The sequence below is a fragment of the Triticum aestivum genome, chromosome 1A, assembly GCF_018294505.1.
Source record: "Triticum aestivum cultivar Chinese Spring chromosome 1A, IWGSC CS RefSeq v2.1, whole genome shotgun sequence".
In the NCBI taxonomy this organism is placed as follows: Eukaryota; Viridiplantae; Streptophyta; class Magnoliopsida; order Poales; family Poaceae; genus Triticum; species Triticum aestivum.
This window is the reverse complement of record NC_057794.1, coordinates 293,766,146-293,784,162: the sequence shown is the minus strand read 5'-3', so window position 1 is coordinate 293,784,162 and position 18,017 is coordinate 293,766,146.

The window sequence follows — 18,017 nt, the reverse complement described above, 5'->3', positions numbered from 1 at the left end:
CCTCTTTATGTCCGTGATCACATCCGGGACTCTGAACTAACTTCAGTACATCAAAACTCATAAACTCATAATATAACTGTCATCGAAACCTTAAGCGTGCGGACCCTACGGGTTCGAGAACAATGTAGACATGACCGAGACATGTCTCCGGTCAATAACCAATAGCGGAACCTGGATGCTCATATTGGCTCCCACATATTCTACGAAGATCTTTATCGGTCAGACCGCATAACAACATACGTTGTTCCCTTTGTCATCGGTATGTTACTTGCTCGAGATTCGATCGTCGGTATCTCAATACCTAGTTCAATCTCGTTACCGGCAAGTCTCTTTACTCGTTTCGTAATACATCATCTCATAACTAACTCATTAGTTGCAATGCTTGCAAGGCTTATGTGATGTGCATTACCGAGAGGGCCCAGAGATACCTCTCCGACAATAGGAGTGACAAATCCTAATCTCGAAATACGCCAACCCAACATTTACCTTTGGAGACACCTGTAGAGCTCCTTTATAATCACCCAGTTACGTTGTGACGTTTGGTAGCACACAAAGTGTTCCTCCGGCAAACGGGAGTTGCACAATCTCATAGTCATAGGAACATGTATAAGTCATGAAGAAAGCAATAACAACATACTAAACGATCGGGTGCTAAGCTAATGGAATGGGTCATGTCAATCACATCATTCTCCTAATAATGTGATCCCGTTAATCAAATGACAACACATGTCTATGGTTAGGAAACATAACCATCTTTGATTAACAAGCTAGTCAAGTAGAGGCATACTAGTGACGTTTTAGTTTGTCTATGTATTCACACAAGTATTATGTTTCCGAATAATACAATTCTAGCATGAATAATAAACATTTATCATGATATAAGGAAATAAAATAATAACATTATTATTGCCTCTAGGGCATATTTCCTTCAGTGCTTAGCCCATCCCCGTAGGAAACTTCTCAAATGCCTAATCTTGTTCTGCCAACGCTGGACAGAGGTCGTGCCTCCTGCATCTTTAGCCCATTCCCTGGCTACCAGATCCAGGAAGCCTTCTCGTTCAAACCATGCAAGTTCGAAAGAAAAGGTGTTTTTGTTTCCCACATGGTTTGGCTCACCTGAGTCCATGAATAAAGGTGTGTGATCCGAGATTCCGCGCGAGAGAGCCTGGACCGTTACGAGAGGGAACTTTTGTTCCCACTCGACACTCGCGAGAACTCGATCCAGCTTCTCATACGTCGGGTTTGGCAACGCGTTAGCCTAGGTAAACTTTCTACCGGAAAGCTCTACCTCTCTGAGATCCAAGCTTTCAATAATGGTATTGAACATAAATGACCATCTGCCGTCAAAATTATCATTATTCTTTTCATCTCTCCTCCTAATGATATTGAAGTCACCCCAACCAAAATTGGGAGCTGCTCGGATCCGCAAATTCGAACAAGGTCCACCAAAAACTCCGGTTTAAACTCGGGTTGTGTGGCACCATACACCGCCACGAGAGCCCAGTTAAAACCAACGGCTTTGGACCTGACCCGAAATTTAACCGCAAAGTCACCCATCACTACACTACGAACTTCCAGTGAATCGCATCTCACTCCAAGCAAGATCCCACCCAATCTTCCTCGCGGAGGAAGGCAATGCCAATCAAAATCGATACCACCCGATAAAGTATTGAGAAACTGGGGCGCAAAATTATCCCTACCAGTTTCAGAAAGAGTAATGAAATCTAATCGATGTTCAAGAGACGCCTCAGCAAGGAACCTTCTTTTAGCCAAGTCCTTAAGACCTCTGCTATTCCAAAAGATTCCTTTCATAGGTCATCATGAATTTTTTTGGCCGTTCGAATCCTAGCACTCCTACGAACCGCGAAAGCCGCATAAACCTTCCGCTTCCACTTATGCTTGGGTTTATCATGGTCCTCCATCCGGTCCTCATAACCGGGATCAGTTGGTCTTGCTACTGCATCCTCTAGAACTACATCCTCTTCCTTAGAATCGGGAGTGGATGGTGCAAGATCCACACACAAATTATCGAGCACTCTTACCCCTAACGCGTCAATCTCTGCATCGTTCATAGGTTTTACTGCTGCTAGGTTTCGAATAGTATCTAGAGCACGTTCCGCTTCCAAATCTAGGAGATCATTAACCGAGTTAGAAATTTCATTACTAGTACTCCCTAGCGAAACTCCTAACTGGTTGGCATTATTAATAATGTCATCATTAGAAAAATGCAAAATAGAATTAGACATGTTGACTGACATACCAGTGGTGACCTCAATGTCACGAAGCTTGGCCGCCCTCATGGCGCACCTCTGCTGCATGTCATCAACCTCCGGGTGGTCCTGGAGACGAGTACTCATCCGTCGCCCCGCAGAGACCAGGTCAGGGATCCCACCAAAGGCAACGACCTCCTCCCGAGTAAAACCTTGCGCTGAAGAGTCAGCCAAGGATACCGGAGGAAGCGGCGGAGGGCTCTCAATCCCCACGGACGGGCAGCCGGGGGAGGGATGTGCGGGCGCCGCCTGCCCGAACAGTCCCCCCGTCGCAACCCCCTGGCCTGAGGGTGTCGATGTCCTGACTGCCGAAGAAGGATGAGGGGTCGAGGCCACCTGCCCCAGACCCCCACCCAGCACCACTGTAGGAGCGGCCATTGTTGCCGCCATCGTAGGAGAAGGAGCCGAGTCCACCTGACCCAGATGGACTCCCCCATGGTCGGTCATTGTCGGCGCCACCGGCGCCAGGATAGGAGGAGGAGAGATCGCGACCACCTGCCTCGGACTTCCCCTCATGCACAACCTCCAAATCAAAGGACGTCGCCCGGCCCGAGACCACTGGGGATGTGGGGGAGAGCAAAACCACCTGAGGCTCCAACTCCCCACCCCCCACCAAGGCCGTCGCCGAGTGCATCCCTATCAAGCCTCCCGCCATAGGACTATCAACAGTATCAAGCTCCAACACCGGAAGCGTGCACTCAAAAACATCATCAGATTCCACTCGGTCGCTCCAAAGTCTGGGAGGGGCAGACGCTGTCTCAAAGGACCCAAACCACAAAGTAGTCATAGGCACCGACGGAGCTGGGGTCGGCTCAACGCCCGGACCATCCCCAGGCAACTGAGCAACAGGTCCCGATCCATTGGACCTCTCTCGTCCAGCCTCATCGGTCGGATCCCCACTAGCACCTGCGTTGTCGTCACCCTCGTGCATATCCACATCAGTCCCATTAACCGCGTTGGCAAACAACTCAGTATCCTCAAACTCAATCTCAAGAGGAAACACCTCTCCCCTATAAGTCCAATTGACCACGTCCAGGACGAACTCAATGTCCAGAATACTCACTAAGAGTTGGGCCACCCCATGGGCGCGAGTGAATGCCATATCCACTTTCTCAGTTTTTCCAACCATTATACCCAGACTAGCCACAACTCGAACATCTGTCAAAGACTCAGAGGGAGCGCCGGAAAACCGCAGCCACACCTGAGTGAGCGGCTTTCCCTTAGGCTCCACCTTCTTCCACTCATGAAATTCCAGAATGCATTTAGTACCAGGGACCTTGCACAACCCAAAGCTCAGCAACCTCTGCAAATCGTCCACAGTTGGGAAGTCAACCCTGAACACATTATCCTCAATATGGACAAGCTCCCACTGAAAATCTCCTGGGGCCAGTTCCTGGAGTCTCTGCACAATCTGAGCCTCAGAAACTACCCCCTGGGTAGCTTTGACAATCCCAGTAGTCAAGCTCCGCGTCTCTACCGGAATCTCTCTCGCAGCCAGGGACTCAAAGAACATGAGCTTAGCACAATATACTCCATATATTGTAAGAGCTGGCACCTGATCACGCAGAAGCGGGCAGTCCCCCGTGGCATGTGCTGGCTTACCACACGAATCGCATAGCTCCGCCACACACTCAGCAATGAAGTGACCCTTCTCACCACATGGATAGCATAGCATTTTTTCTTTCTTACGCGCCCACTTGGACGCTCTCTCAGACTCCGACCTGTCACCTGCCTCTGCCGAAATACCAGTAGCAGGAACCTCCACGTTGGCCAAAGCTGTCACTACCTCCATCGCCTGGCTAGGCAGTTCGGTAGACTGAACGGGATCGGCCGCCACATCAGTAGCCTGATGGTCAACAACGATCGGTGGCAGAGGCTGTCTGCGGTACCGACCACGACCACCACCACGACCACCACGATGACCACGGTAGCCACCTCTCTGCCGGTAGTCCGGGCCAGAAGCTCCCTCGACAAAACCACCCGGAGGTCCGAGAAAAGGTCTCTCCGCAGAACCATCACTCTACCATGCATAACCACGTCCACCTCCCGTAGACGAAGATCCACGGTGCTCGCCATCCCCATAAGCATCATATCCATCGTCCCCCCACTGTCCAGGGGGCGGTTCAATTGACTCGCCAGCAACCGCATTCTGCCTCGTCTGCGATGGGCCCGACCTTTTTTGCGTCGGCCTCGCAACATAGTGCGGCGGTGGCGCGGCGCGAGGCAGCGGCAGAGCAGCACCACGCCCCACCGCCACTGGAGCCGGAGGCCTCGGTGGATCAGCACCACGCCCACCGCCACTGGAGCCGGAGGCCTCGGGGGAGCAGCACCACGCCCCACCGCCGCTGGAGCCGGAGGCCTCGGGGGAGCAGCGCCACGCCCCACAGAAGCATTAGCCGGCGCGGGAGGCCGAAGTCCACCATGCCCGACCGCCGGCGACACCCCTGCTAGCACCGGCGGCCTAGTCACCGTAGGCAGGGTACCACGAGGCGGACCGCCCCGACCCGCAACTGGCACCGTCGGCCGGGTCCCGGGGTTGCCACCTCCGCGGCCCCTAGGCGCAGCCCCGACGGCCAGCGAATGATCCGCGGCGCCCCTTGCAGTACCAGCCGGCGGCGGCGCCACCCTGCTGCGGCCAACAGCGGACACAGCAGGAGGAGTATTCTTCCCTGGAGCCCCCCCCCCCCGAGCCACTGCCAGCCATTGCAAGAAGAGGCAGGATTCGTTTTGCTCGTCCAGATCCGCAAGAAGGAAAGCCAGACCTCCCGCGACGACGAACCCTAGCAATCAGCGATGAAACAGACGTACAACGATCACCCAAATCGGTACCTGTGTCGGCGCGCGCAGAAACGGTGGCCTGGGCCTCATACCCATCGATCTCCGTTCGTGCATGCACCATCACGCAATCCACCGGGCTCTCATGCAAAGGGCCCTTGGCCAAAGCACTCACGTCCAAACCCTAGGCTACGCAGTAGGCCTCATACCCAGTGCGCCTCGGGCCCCGGACAGACAAGTCTGCCTCCGGCCCACTAAGGCCTAGCAGCAAGTTCAAACGGGCACGACGCGCCGCACGGATCTCGCCTGGTCCGACAGCCGGCGGCGGCAGATGAAACACTGTTGGAGACGCCTTCTTCTTCTTCTTTCTAGTGATCATCGTCCAACCATCCGACGAAAAATAATCTGATAACGTGACTTGCGGCCGGCTTACCTTAGGAAGGGGGCCCTTCCAAGGCTTGATCCCCACCGCCGTGGGTTTGTAGAGAGCCGCCTGTCGTGGATCCGCGATCTTCCTGTCCTTGCGACCCTCTCCAGGTATGATCCGCGTGAAGGAATCCGCAACTGGAGTCGTACACTTCAAAAAACGCCCGGGCGACGTCGACCTCGTGGCACCAGGTGATCTTCGGACTTCAGCGTCATCTTCTTCATCTCCATCGTCGGCCAAGACCCAAAACCTTCCTCCGATCTCCGGCTTCGGTATTGGGCTTCCAGGTTCTGAAGATAGATCAATGGCCTCTACCTGATCAATGGTTCTGAAGATAGATCAATGGCTTCGGTATTGGGCTTCCAGGTTCTGAAGATAGATGACTAAAACACCGTTCTTCGGTACTATGGAGAGAGCAACAGATTTGTTGGAGATCATAAATACAGATGTATGTCGTCCGATGAATATTGAGGCTCGTGGCGGATATCGTTATTTTCTCACTTTCACAGATGACTTAAGCAGATATGGGTATATCTACTTAATGAAACATAAGTCTGAAACATTTGAAAAGTTCAAAGAATTTCAGAGTGAAGTTGAAAATCATCGTAACAAGAAAATAAAGTTTCTACGATCTCATCGTGGAGGAGAATATTTGAGTTACGAGTTTTGTGTACATTTGAAACAATGTGGAATAGTTTCACAACTCACGCCACCCGGAACACCACAGCGTAATGGTGTGTCCAAACGTCGTAATCGTACTTTACTAGATATGGTGCGATCTATGATGTCTCTTACTGATTTAACGCTATCCTTTTGGGGTTATGCTTTAGAGACGGCCGCATTCACGTTAAATAGGGCACCATCAAAATCCGTTGAGACGACGCCTTATGAACTATGGTTTGGCAAGAAACCAAAGTTGTCGTTTCTTAAAGTTTGGGGTTGCGATGCTTATGTGAAAAAGCTTCAACCTGATAAGCTCGAGCCCAAATCGGAGAAATGTGTCTTCATAGGATATCCAAAGGAAACTATTGGATACACCTTCTATCACAGATCCGAAGGCAAGACTTTTGTTGCTAAATTCGGAAATTTTCTAGAGAAGGAGTTTCTCTCAAAAGAAGTGAGTGGGAGGAAAGTAGAACTTGATGAGGTAACTGTACCTGCTCCCTTATTGGAAAGTAGCACATCACAGAAAACAGTTTCTGTGACACCTACACCAATTAGTGAGGAAGCTAATGATGATGATCATGAAACTTCAGAACAAGATACTACTGAACCTCGTAGATCAACCAGAGTAAGATCCGCACCAGAGTGGTACGGTAATCCTGTTTTGGAAATCATGCTACTAGATCATGATGAACCTACGAACTATGGAGAAGCGATGTTGAGCCCAAATTCCGTAAAATGGCTTGAAGCCATGAAATCTGAGATGGGATCCATGTATGAGAACAAAGTATGGACTTTGGTTGACTTGCCCGATGATCGGCAAGCAATTGAGAATAAATGGATCTTCAAAAAGAAGACTGACACTGACGGTAATGTTACTGTCTACAAAGCTCGACTTGTCGCAAAAGGTTTTTGACAAGTTCAAGGGATTGACTACGATGAGACCTTCTCACCCGTAGCGATGCTTAAGTCTGTCCGAATCATGTTAGCGATTGCCGCATTTTATGATTATGAAATTTGGCAGATGGATGTCAAAACTGCATTCCTGAATGGATTTCTGGAAGAAGAGTTGTATATGATGCAACCGAAAGGTTTTGTCGATCCAAAGGGAGCTAACAAAGTGTGCAAGCTCCAGCAATCCATTTATGGACTGGTGCAAGCCTCTCGGAGTTGGAATAAACGCTTTGATAGTGTGATCAAAGCATTTGGTTTTATACAGACTTTCGGAGAAGCCTGTATTTACAAGAAAGTGAGTGGGAGCTCTGTAGCATTTCTGATATTATATGTGGATGACATATTACTGATTGGAAATGATATAGAATTTCTGGATAGCATAAAGGGATACTTGAATAAGAGTTTTTCAATGAAAGACCTCGGTGAAGCTGCTTACATATTGGGCATAAAGATCTATAGAGATAGATCAAGGCGCTTAATTGGACTTTCACAAAGCACATACCTTGACAAGATTTTTAAGAAGTTCAAAATGGATCAAGCAAAGAAAGGGTTCTTTCCTGTGTTACAAGGTGTGAAGTTGAGTCAGACTCAATGCCCGACCACTGTAGAAGATAGAGAGAAAATGAAAGATGTTCCCTATGCTTCAGCAATAGGCTCTATCATGTATGCAATGCTGTGTACCAGACCTGATGTGTGCCTTGCTATAAGTTTAGCAGGGAGGTACCAAGGTAATCCAGCAGTGGATCACTGGACAGCGGTCAAGAACATCCTGAAATACCTGAAAAGGACTAAGGATATGTTTCTCGTATATGGAGGTGACAAAGAGCTCACCGTAAGAGGTTACGTTGATGCAAGCTTTGACACTGATCCGGACGATTGTAAATCGCAAACCGGATACGTGTTTACATTAAATGGTGGAGCTGTCAGTTGGTGCAGTTCTAAACAAAGCGTCGTAGCGGGATCTACATGTGAAGCGGAGTACATAGCTGCTTCGGAAGCAGCGAACGAAGGAGTCTGGATGAAGGTGTTCATATCCGATCTAGGTGTCATACCTAGTGCATCGGGTCCAATGAAAATCTTTTGTGACAATACTGGTGCAATTGCCTTGGCAAAGGAATCCAGATTTCACAAGAGGACCAAGCACATCAAGAGACGCTTCAATTCCATCTGGGGTCTAGTCCAGGTGGGAGACATAGAAATTTGCAAGATACATACGGATCTGAATGTTGCAGATCCGTTGACTAAGCCTCTTCCACGAGCAAAACATGATCAGCACCAAGGCTCCATGGGTGTTAGAATCATTACTGTGTAATCTAGAATATTGACTCTAGTGCAAGTGGGAGACTGAAGGAAATATGCCCTAGAGGCAATAATAAAGTTATTATTTATTTCCTTATATCATGATAAATGTTTATTATTCATGCTAGAACTGTATTAACCGGAAACATAATACATGTGTGAATACATAGACAAACTTAGTGTCACTAGTATGCCTCTACTTGACTAGCTCGTTAATCAAAGATGGTTATGTTTCCTAACCATGAACAAAGTGTTGTTATTTGATTAACGAGGTCACATCATTAGTTGAATGATCTGATTGACATGACCCATTCCATTAGCTTAGCACCCGATCGTTTAGTATGTTGCTATTGCTTTCTTCATAACTTATACATGTTCCTATGACTATGAGATTATGCAACTCCCGTTTGCCGGAGGAACACTTTGTGTGCTACCAAACGTCACAACGTTACTGGGTGATTATAAAGGAGCTCTATAGGTGTCTCCAATGGTAGATGTTGGGTTGGCGTATTTCGAGAATAGGATTTGTCACTCCGATTGTCGGAGAGGTATCTCTGGGCCCTCTCGGTAATGCACATCACATAAGCCTTGCAAGCATTGCAACTAATGAGCTAGTTGCGGGATGATGTATTACAGAACGAGTAAAGAGACTTGCTGGTAACGAGATTGAACTAGGTATTGGATACCGACGATCGAATCTCAGGCAAATAACATACCGATGACAAAGGGAACAACGTATGTTATGCGGTCTGACTGATAAAGATCTTCGTAGAATATGTAGGAGCCAATATGGGCATCCAGGTCCCGCTATTGGTTATTGACCGGAGATGTGTCTTGGTCATGTCTACATTGTTCTTGAACCGTAGGGTCCGCACGCTTAACGTTACGATGACAGTTATTATGAGTTTATGCATTTTGATGTACCGAAGATTGTTCGGAGTCCCGGATGTGATCATGGACATGACGAGGAGTCTCGAAATGGTAGAGACATAAAGATTGATATATTGGAAGCCTATGTTTGGATATCGGAAGTGTTCCGGGTGAAATCGGGATTTTACCGGAGTACCGGGAGGTTACCGGAACCCCCCGGGAGCCATATGGGCCTTAATGGGCTTTAGTGGAACGGAGAAAGGGGAAGCCCAAGGTGGCCGCGCGCCTCCCCCTCCCCTAGTCCTATTAGGACTAGGAGAGGTGGCCGGCCCCCCCTCTCTCTCTTTCCCCCTCGGGGAATCCTAGTCCAACTAGGATTGGGGGGGGGAGTCCTACTCCCGGTAGGAGTAGGACTCCTCCTGCGCCCTCCTCCTGGCCGGCGGCCCCTCCCCCTTGGCTCCTTTATATACGGAGGTAGGGGGCACCTCTTGACAAACAAGTTGATCCTTGAGATCGTTCCTTAGCCGTGTGCGGTGCCCCCTGCCACCATATTCCACCTCGATCATATTGTAGCGGTGCTTAGGCGAAGCCCTGCGACGGTAGAACATCAAGATCGTCACCACGCCGTCGTGCTGACGGAACTCTTCCCCGACGCTTTGCTGGATCGGAGCCCGGGGATCGTCATCGAGCTGTACGTGTGCTAAGAACTCGGAGGTGCCGGAGTAACGACGCTTGGATCGGTCGGATCGGGAAGACGCACGACTACTTCCTCTATGTTGCATCAACGCTTCCGCAGTCGGTCTGCGTAGGTACGTAGACAACACTCTCCCCTCTCGTTGCTATGCATCACCATGATCTTGCGTGTGCGTAGGAAATTTTTGAAATTACTGCGTTCCCCAACACTATTGTCATGCAAAATTCCAAGTTCAAACACATTATGTGATATGAGTTATGGAAATAACAAAATCAGCATTGAATAGTGTCGAATAGTAATGTCACTATTCAGGGTTGAATTTGTTTTTTTCATAGCCCATATTTCTTAATGTGTTTGAACTTGAAATTTTGCATGACAATAAAACATATTTTTAGATTTTTTTAGATTTTTTTGAAACTTTCAAATATGGTTTCCACAAACTTTTCTTTAAATGTTGGTTTCCTGTGTGATGAGGGAGGCTCACCCGCTGGTTAAAACCGTCGTTGACCATTGCCACATCAGCAGCCAGTCGAGTCAAACCACCCTGGGATTGATTTCGTTCGGTATGGGATTGTTTAGGTGGGTGAAGGGAGCAGAAATAAAGATCGGGGGTTTATGTGAACCACCAATTTTATTGAGGGTAATGAAATGGACTTTTTTCCAAGAAATATCCAGGGTTCCAATATTTTCTACAAAGGGAAGCTAAATATGGCTTTCTGTCTGCTTCTTCATTTGAATAGGCACTTGAAGGCACTTAAAATATAGTTATGCATCCTAGCTGAAAGGCTTCATTATTTTGGGCATCTTCTCTTTGCCTCTTTACCCAAGAGTTCTTTTCATCTGAAAATGTGGCACTAGACCGGTCCTTGTACCATCTACCCCTTTGTGAGGATATTGCGTAAAGTTGGCAACCCTGGAGCCTGTCATTGTCTATCTCATGAAAGGCTTAGCCTAGTACATACCAACTTAACTTCTTAGGCAAATCATGAATATTATCTTTGTGAGATGTATATGTTTGTAGTGGGATATGGACCCAAGGTGTTATCGCTTGAAACTTGTTTCCTTGCTCTTGATCAATGGGGAAATGATCTTGGTTGATAACCTGTTAAGTCTTTGTGATGCTATCATATTGGGCCTAACATGAGAGAATGTAGTTGAAAAGGGAGCATGAAGGTCATTACGGATGACAAGCTGCGCCACTGCAAGGTGGATTTCATCTCGGAGTCGACCAACGATCACAGCAACCTGATCCTGCTCATGCCCGGCACGATAGTCCTTGGCCTTCTCCTAGAGCTGTCTTTTCTCATTCTCCATGGACTGTATGGTCTCGTCTTTCTGCACGTTCTTCCTTTTGTATGCCAGTACTTCTCTTGAACCATGCTTAGGAGGTAGCCCAATCCTCCTATGACCGCACCCAACATGGGGATGAAGAGCTCGTGCCAGCCGGTCATACTGTGTCGGTGCGGCTCCCCACCTGTTGCCATGCCTACACAACTACACAAAACTGATGTTAAGAAAAGCAACTGGGAGAAGAGGAGGAGAAGAAGAGATGCTAAACCTTCAAGTTGATCACAAGTGGGAGAAGGGTGTTGGGGAACGTAGCAGAAATTCAAAAATTTTCCTACGTAACACCAAGATCTATCTATGGAGAGACCAGCAACGAGTAGAAAGGAGAGTGCATCTACATACCCTTGTAGATCGCTAAGCGGAAGCGTTCAAGTGAACGGGGTTGATGGAGTCGTACTCGTCGTGATTCAGATCACCGATGATCAAGTGCCGAACGAACGGCACCTCCGCGTTCAACACACGTACAGCCCGGTGACGTCTCCCACGCCTTGATCCAGCAAGGAGAGAGGGAGAGGTTGAGGAAGACTCCATCCAACAGCAGCACAACAGCGTGGTGGTGATGGAGGAGCGTGGCAATCCTGCAGGGCTTCGCCAAGCACCTACGGGAGAGGAGATGTGTCACGGGAGGGAGAGGGGGGCAACCAAAGGCCTTAGGTCTGATTGCTCCTCCTTTTCCCCACTATATATAGGGCCAAGGGAGAGGGGGAGGGCGCAGCCTTGCCCCCTCCTCCAAGGAAGGGGTGCGGCTAAGGATGGGGAGGAGTCCATCCTCCCCAAGGCACCTCGGAGGTGCCTTCCCCTTTAAGGACTCTCCCCTTTTTTTCTTCTCTTGGCGCATGGGCCTCTTGGGGCTGGTTCCCTTGGCCCATGTAGGCCAAGGCGCACCCCCTACAGCCCATGTGGCCCCCCGGGGCAGGTGGCCCCACTCGGTGGGCCCCCGGGACCCTTCCGGTGGTCCCGGTACAATACCGATGACCCCGAAACTTGTCCCGATGGCCGAAACAGGACTTCCTATATATAAATCTTTACCTCCGGACCATTCCGGAACTCCTCGTGACGTCCGGGATCTCATCCGGGACTCCGAACAACATTCGGTAACCACATACAAGCTTCCTTTATAACCCTAGCGTCATCGAACCTTAAGTGTGTAGACCCTACGGGTTCGGGAGACATGCAGACATGACCGAGACGTTCTCCGGTCAATAACCAACAGCGGGATCTGGATACCCATGATGGCTCCCACATGTTCCACGATGATCTCATCGGATGAAACACGATGTCAAGGACTTAATCAATCCCGTATTCAATTCCCTTTGTCTAGCGGTATTTTACTTGCCCGAGATTCGATCGTCGGTATCCAATACCTTGTTCAATCTCGTTATCGGCAAGTCACTTTACTCGTTCCGTAACACATCATCCCGTGATCAAATCCTTGGTCACATTGCGCATATGATGATGTCCTACCGAGTGGGCCCAGAGATACCTCTCCGTTTACACGGAGTGACAAATCCCAGTCTCGATCCGCATAAAACAATAGATACTTTCGGAGATACCTGTAGTGCACCTTTATAGTCACCCAGTTACGTTGTGACGTTTGATACACCCAAAGCACTCCTACGGTATCCAGGAGTTATACGATCTCATGGTCAAAGGAAGAGATACTTGACATTCGCAAAGCTCTAGCAAATGAACTACTCGATCTTTTGTGCTAGTCTTAGGATTGGGTCTTGTCCATCACATCATTCTCCTAATGATGTGATCCCGTTATCAACGACATCCAATGTCCATAGCCAGGAAACCATGACTATCTGTTGATCACAACGAGCTAGTCAACTAGAGGCTCACTAGGGACATATTGTGGTCTATGTATTCACACGTGTATTACGATTTCCGGATAATACAGTTATAGCATGAATAAAAGACAATTATCATGAACAAGGAAATATAATAATAATACTTTTATTATTGCCTCTAGGGCATATTTCCAACAGTCTCCCACTTGCACTAGAGTCAATAATCTAGTTCACATCGCCATGTGATTAACACTCACAGGTCACATCGCCATGTGACTAATACCCAAGAGTTTACTAGAGTCAGTAGTCTAGTTCACATCACTATGTGATTAACACTCAATGAGTTTTATGTTTGATCATGTTGCTTGTGAGAGAGGTTTTAGTCAATGGGTCTGAACCTTTCAGATCCGTGTGTGCTTTACAAATCTTTATGTCATCTCCTAGATGCAGCTACCACGCTCTATTTGGAGCTATTCCAAATAACTGTTCTACTTGCAACTATTCTAAATTGTTGCCCCATTGTACGTATCCGGTATCTCTACTTAGAGCTATCCGGATAGGTGTTAAGCTTGCATCGTCGTAACCTTTACGACGAACTCTTTTACCACCTCCATAATCGAGAAAATTCCTTAGTCCACTAGTTACTAAGGATAACTTTGACCGCTGTCCTGTGAGCCATTCTTGGATCACTCTTGTACCCCTTGACTGACTCATGGCAAGGCACACTTCAGGTGCGGTACACAGCATAGCATACTGAAGAGCCTATGTCTTAAGCATAGGGGACGACCTTCGTTCCTTTCTCTCTATTCTGCCATGGTCGAGCTTTAAGTCTTAACTTCATACCTTACAACTCAGGCAAGAACTCCTTCTTTGACTGATCCATCTTGAACACCTTCAAGATCATGTCAAGGTATGTGCTCATTTGAAAGTACTATTAAGCGTTTTGATCTATCCTTATAGATCTTGATGCTCAATGTTCAAGTAGCTTAATCCAGGTTTTCCATTGAAAACACTTTCCAAATAACCCTATATGCTTTCTAGAAATTCTACGTCATTTCTGATCAACAATATGTCAATAACATATACTCATCAGAAATTCTATAGTGCTCCCACTCACTTCTTTGGAAATACAAGTTTCTCATAAACTTTGTACAAACCCAAAATTTTTGATCATCATCAAAGCATACATTCCAACTCCGAGATGCTCACTCCAGTCCTTAGAAGGATTGCTGGAGCTTTGCATACTTATTAGCATCCTTCGGGATTGACAAAACCTTCCGGTTGTATCACATACAACCTTTCCTCAAGAAAATCGTCGAGGAAACAATGTTTTGACATCCTATCTGCAAGATTTCATAAATAATGCAGTAATCGCTAATATAATTCCAACAGACTCTTAGCATCGCTACGAGTGAGAAAATCTCATCGTAGTCAACTCCTTGAACTTGTCGGAAAACATCTTAACGACAAGTCGAGCTTTCTTAATGGTGACATTTACCATCATTGTCCGTCTTCCTTTTGAAATCCATCTGTACTCATTAGCCTTACGACCATCGAGCCGTTCTGCCAAAGTCTACACTTTGTTTTCATACATGGATCCTCTCTCGGATTTTATGGCCTCAAGCCATTTATCGGAATCCGGGCCCACCATCGCTTCTCCATAGCTCGTAGGTTCATTGTTGTCTAGCAACATGACTTCCAAGACAGGATTACCGTACCACTCTGAAGTAGTACGTATCCTTGTCATCCCTACGAGGTACGGTCAGTGATTGATCCGAAACTTCATGATCAATATCATAAGCTTCCACTTCAATTGGTGTAGGTGCCACGGGAACAACTTCCTGTGCCCTGCTACACACTGGTTGAAGTGATGGTTCAATAACCTCATCAAGTCTCCACCATCCTCCCACTCAACTCTTTCGAGAGAAACCTTTCCTCGAGAAAGGACCCGATTTTAGAAACAATCCATATTGCTTCCGGATTTGAATTAGGAGGTATACCCAACTGTTTTGGGTTTCCTATGAAGATGCATTTTATCCGCTTTGGGTTCGAGCTTAATCCTGAAACTTTTTCATATAAGCGTCGCAGCCCCAAACTTTTAAGAAACGACAACTTAGGTTTCTCTAAACCATAATTCATACGGTGTCATCTCATCGGAATTACGTGGTGCCCTATTAAAATGAGTGTGGTTGTCTCTAATGCCTAACCCATGAACGATAGTGGTAATTCGATAAGAGAAATCATGGTACGCATCATATCCAATAGGGTGCAACTATGATGTTCGGACACACCATCACACTATGGTGTTCCAGGCGGTATTAATTGCGAAACAATTTCCACAATGTCTTAATTGTGTGCCAAAACTCGTAACTCAGATATTCATCTCTATGGTCATATCATAGACATTTTATCCTCCTGTCACAATGATCTTCTACTTCACTCTGAAATTACTTGAACCATTCAATAATTCAGACTTGTGTTTCATCAAGTAAATATACTCAACATCTACTCGAATCATCTGTGAAGTAAGAACATAACGATATTCACTGCATGCCTCAGCACTCATTGGACTGCACACATCAAAATGTGTTACTTCCAACAAGTTGCTATCTTGTTCCATCTTACTGAAACCGAGGCTTTTCAGTCATCTTGCCCATGTGGTATGATTTGCATATCTCAAGTGATTCAAAATCAAGTGAGTTCAAACGGTCCATTTGCATGGAGTTTCTTCATGCATATACACCAATAGACATGGTTCGCATGTCTCAAACTTTTCAAAAACGAGTGAGTCCAAAGATCCATCAACATGGAGCTTCTTCATGCGTTTTATACCAATATGACTTACACAGCAGTGCCACAAGTAGGTGGTACTATCATTACTATCTTTTGGCATGAACATGTGTATCACTACGATCGAGATTCAATAAACCATTCATTTCAGGTGTAAGACCATTGAAGGTATTATTCAAATAAACAGAGTAACCATTATTCTCCTTAAATGAATAACCGTATTGCGATAGACATAATCCAATCATGTCTATGCTCAACGCAAACACCAAATAACAATTATTTAGGTTTAACACCAATCTTTGGTAGAGGGAGCGTGCGATGCTTGATCATATCAACTTGGAAACACTTCCAACACATATCGTCAGCTCACCTTTAGCTAGTCTCCGTTTATTCCGTAGCTTTTATTTCGAGTTACTAACACTTAGCAACCGAACCGGTATCTAATACCCTGGTGCTACTAGGAGTACTAGTAAAGTACACATTAACATAATGTATATCCAATATACTTCTATCGACCTTGCCAGCCTTCTCATCTACCAAGTATCTAGGGTAATCTTGCTCCAGTGGTTGTTCCCCTTATTACAGAAGCACTTAGTCTCGGGTTTGGGTTCAACCTCGGGTTTCTTCATTGGTGCAGCAGCTGATTTGCCGTTTCATGAAGTATCCCTTCTTTCCCTTGCCCTTCTTGAAACTAGTGGTTTCATCAACCATCAACAATTGATGCTCCTTCTTGATTTCTACTTTTGCGATGTCAAACAACGCGAATATTTCAAAGATCATCATATCTATCCCTGATATGTTATAGTTCATCACGAAGCTCTAGCAGCTTGGTGGTAATGACTTCGGAGAAACTATCACTATTTCATCTGGAAGATCAACTCCCACTTGATTCAAGTGATTGTTGTACTCAGACAATCTGAGCACAAGCTCAACAATTGAGCTTCTCTCCTTAGTTTGCTGGTTAAGAAGATCGTCGGAGGTCTTATACCTCTTGACGTGGGCACGAGCCTGAAATCCTAATTTCAGCCCTCGAAACATCTCATATGTTCCGCGACATTTCGAAAACGTCTTTGGTGCCTATACTCTAAACCATTTAACTGAACTATCACGTAGTTATCAAAACGTGTATGTTCGATGTTCGAAACATCCACAAACGACGTTTGGGGTTCAGCACATTGAGCGGTGCATTAAGGACATGAGCTTTCTACTGATCGCATAATCGCTACTATCAACTTTCAACTATATTTTCTCTAGGAACATATCTAAACAGTAGAACTATAGCGTGAGCTACGACATAATTTGCAAAAGGTCTTTTGACTATGTTCAGGATAATTAAGTTCATCTTATGAACTCCCACTCAGATAGACATCCCTCTAGTCATCTAAGTGATTACATGATCCGAGTCAAACTAGGCCGTGTCCGATCATCACGTGAGACGGACTAGTCATCATCGGTGAACATCTTCATGTTGATCGTATCTACTATACGACTCATGCTCGACCTTTCGGTCTCCGTGTTCCGAGGCCATGTCTGTACATGCTAGGCTCGTCAAGTTAACCCTAAGTGTTTTCGCTGTGTAAAACTGTCTTACACCCGTTGTATGTGAACGTAAGAATCTATCACACCCGATCATCACGTGGTGCTTCGAAACGACGAACTGTAGCAACGGTGCACAGTTAGGGGAGAACACTTCTTGAAATTTTAATGAGGGATCATCTTATTTACTACCGTCGTTCTAAGCAAACAAGATGCATAAACATGATAAACATCACATGCAATCAAATAGTGACATGATATGGCCAATATCATTTTGCTCCTTTTGATCTCCATCTTCGGGGCTCCATGATCATCTTGTCACCGGCATGACACCATGATCTCCATCATCATGATCTCCATCATCGTGTCTTCATGAAGTTGTCACGCCAACGACTACTTCTACTTCTATGACTAACGCGTTTAGCAATAAAGTAAAGTAGTTTACATGGCGTTCTTCAATGACACGCAGGTCATACAAAAAATAAAGACAACTCCTATGGCTCCTGCCGGTTGTCATACTCATCGACATGCAAGTCGTGAATCCTATTACAAGAACATGATCAATCTCATACATCACATATATCATTCATCACATCCTT